The sequence below is a fragment of the Pygoscelis adeliae genome, unplaced genomic scaffold, assembly GCF_000699105.1.
Source record: "Pygoscelis adeliae isolate BGI_AS28 unplaced genomic scaffold, ASM69910v1 Scaffold632, whole genome shotgun sequence".
Classification (NCBI taxonomy): Eukaryota; Metazoa; Chordata; class Aves; order Sphenisciformes; family Spheniscidae; genus Pygoscelis; species Pygoscelis adeliae.
The window spans coordinates 43,639-46,896 of record NW_008824227.1 but is presented as its reverse complement, the minus strand read 5'-3'; the positions used below and the strand labels follow the sequence as shown (position 1 = coordinate 46,896).

The window sequence follows — 3,258 nt, the reverse complement described above, 5'->3', positions numbered from 1 at the left end:
GGAGGCACGGGTACCGGCAAAACCGAAACGCGGGGTGGCAGGCTGAAAAACAGCAAAAAAAAAAAAAGCAATGAGCCCACGCGAGATCCCCGCAACGCGAGGTGGCCCAGAGGGCTGCAGGGTGGCCGGTGACCGGCACGGTACCGGAGGGAAAAGCCCGATTACAACACGCCTGGGGCATTGCTGGTGCGGGGGAGGTTTGGGATTTCTCCTGCCAGTAAACTGGACGGCCAGCGTGGCAGGGGGTGCAGAGTTTAGTTTTATTTCACAGACAAGTCCATCACAAATTAAATACCAGGTTTTGCTTTTTTTTTTTTTAAACATTGAACAAATATGTACAAAATATGAACAACGTGAGGTATAAAACCGCAAGACTTTTAAAGAAAACTAGTATGTACAGAAGCAGATATGTATACAATAGGCATTATCTTCCCACGGCTGTGTGCCTCACTTATCCTCCACAGCTCATGACAGTTTCTCTCCTGCAGCAGGACCCTATCACTCCCCGCATTTTCTTCTCAAATACAAAATCTGTAAAAAACAGCACTAGAGATTTTCAAGGAGAAAAGTATGGGTTTTTTTTCCTGCAAATGGAACCATCCAGATTGCAGGGCAAAGTCCTCAAAAATCTGAGAAGGCACATTTCGTGTCACGCAAGAGCAAAAATGCATCTGTCCAAAGATTCTACCTGATGAACGGAGGGATGTCTCGGTGGAGAGCACCACGGCAGGTAAAAGGGTGTGAGCATAAGGCACTTGTCGGGATGGTCAAACCCCTCCCTATTTCACAGAACATGTTTCTCTGTTTGCAAAAGGCATTTAAATTAATCTATTTAAACTACATTTGTTTACACATACAAAGGGCTTAGTCCTGCAATCCATACTCACTTCCACACTAGCTAGAGAGAAGTTTTGCCTGATCACCACCAGCAGCTGATTCAGACCCCCTGTGAGTAAGGACAGGGTGCAGTATAGTATTCCAGTTAGGACATCGATTAATGTACAAATATATCTTACAAGTAATTAAATACAAACCATGTTCCTTTAACCAAATTAGAGATCTGCCAAAAATGGACTGTTTGCGGAAAATACATCTTTCTTTCTCTGCTTATTATAAAACGAGTCTATTTGGTGTCGGGTTTTCTTTCTTTCAGTGGAACGGTGAAAGTTTTCTCCTGTAGCATAATATTCTTCCAAACCAGCCCCTGGTAAAGTGCAAGCCGAGTTAGGGTCCGCTCTCCGCACGGGGCCATTAGTGGGCAGGATTGTAATAGCCTTTATCGCCTTCAATGTCCACCTCTTGATCAGAGTCGTCGGAGACGTCTGACTCCAGGTCCTCCTGTGAGGCCGGCGAGGGGGTGTACTGCGAGCCGTCCAGGGAGACCTCCTTACCCTTCTGCTCGGGGGTCGGGCAGCTCTCCAGCCTTTGGTCACTGTGACTGTCAGCACCTTCCGCTTCTTCTTTTTTGGTGGCCTGGGGGTTCTCCTGCAATGAAAGAAGCCTGCTTTATGCAGAAATACGGGACGTGGAGCCAGGAGGCCTGGGAATTCCAGCTGTGCTGGGTGGGAAAACCACCTTGGGTTTCTTGCTGGAAAAGGCAGGTGTCCCGCTACCTCCCCAGGCCTCCTGCCTATAAACCTGCCAGAGTGGGATGGGGCTGGGCGAGGGCTCAGCCGCACGCAGGGGCTCGGCTCTGATCCCACTCCCCAGCAGCCACAGAGGCCACTGCCGTGAATAGGGCTCCTTGGCGATGGTTATCGCAGCCACTTCAAAAGAGTCAGGAGCTGCCAGAGCCCAGGAACCTCTGAACTTTTGTCTTTAGCAAAGCAAATGTTTATTATGAGTCTACAAACACCAACACACAGCTTCCTCCTGCCCTGATCTTTCTTTAATTACACCCAACCGCAAAAGGAGGGAGGCCGAATCTATCAGTGGCCTGAAAGCAAACGGGAAAAAATTACTAATTAAGCTAAAACTCAACATTAAAACACCCACCATTAAAAACAAACCAAAACAAAACTCCGTTTCCGAAGGCAGGAGTAGCCCTGTGTCGGCAGCCGTCTGGGGAACCCAGTCCCCTAAGGGGGCATGAAACGATACTCTTAAGAGAAAGCAGGCAGAGACACGTACCCATGATATAACCGTGCGGGCTCGGAGAAATGGATGCGACTGAATGAAAAGGAGGAAATGACTTAAAATGGCCGAGATCCCAAGCGAGCTCTCCGGACACTGCGGCACGGGTCGGGCCCCGTCGAGGAGGCACCGCCGGGGACCCAGCCCGCCTCTTGCCGGAGTAAAGGGGTTTTATTCAAAAATCAACTGAAGCACGGGTTAAACCCGGGGGAAGGTCACAGAACAAATATATCTAGAGCGTGGCACTGTGATTAGTTTTCTTATTATTTTTATATTAAAGGCTGATTTACCACTAAAACTCGGCCGCCTGTGTCACACTTACTGTAGACAGACTCGGGCCACAATGCAGGGATTTTTCACAGATCTTTGAGCCAAGGGGCCTCGATGTGGCCGAGCCGGGCAGGATCGGGCCCTCTGGGCCGTAAAAAAAGATTTATCTGCTGCAGCACAATTTCTAAGGGAAGGGAAACCGCTTCAAGCTCTCAGCCTCATACGCTGTAACTATTTGTAAACGAAAAGTAAAAGCTACTCAATTTTCCGCGCGGCTCCTCAAAACAAACAAGGCGTTTGTACCTGCCTCTCCCAACGTTCGCAGAATAAATCGACTTGTGTTTATTAAGAGAGGGCGATTTAAAAGACCAGTAAATATTCTTCTCCAAAACAACTGCCCAAGTAATTTACTGACAATTACTTATCTTCTCCACGTTAATTGGCTAAACAACATATGGGTTTACAAAACAATTAGCGTGGAGTTTAATAGGCGGTCTGTGAAAGCCGGGCATAATTGATATAGGAACTACATTAGGAGCTTTTAACGTTAGTGCTGCCTGAACGAGCCCTCATGGATTCCAGCATGACTATTTGTCTTTTTAATCAAGGTAAAGAGGTTAAACAGCCTTTCAGATGACTTCTGCATACAACCTGGAATAGGCGAGCACGGCGTAAGATAAGACAATTAAAATACTTATTTCTATAGAAACGGAAACATCCCCGTACCTGCTTTAGACGCCTCCATTTGGCTCTGCGATTCTGAAACCACGTTTTGACCTGAGCAACGACAACGAGAGAAGGCACGGGGTAGTCCCGGAGCCGGTAAGCGCCAGGAGCCTTACCCGAGCCACAAAC

The 3,258-nt window shown here is 47.9% G+C and overlaps 1 long non-coding RNA gene across 1 annotated transcript; it reads right to left on the bottom strand.

Moving 5' to 3' along the window:
• Positions 1 to 239: 239 nt before the first annotated feature.
• LOC103925995 lies at positions 240 to 3,183 on the bottom strand. Its single transcript, XR_664051.1, has 2 exons — positions 3,130 to 3,183; positions 240 to 1,485 (listed from the first exon to the last, which is right to left on the bottom strand). It is a non-coding gene; the product is annotated as an uncharacterized LOC103925995 (long non-coding RNA).
• Between the last annotated feature and the right edge of the window lie 75 nt (positions 3,184 to 3,258).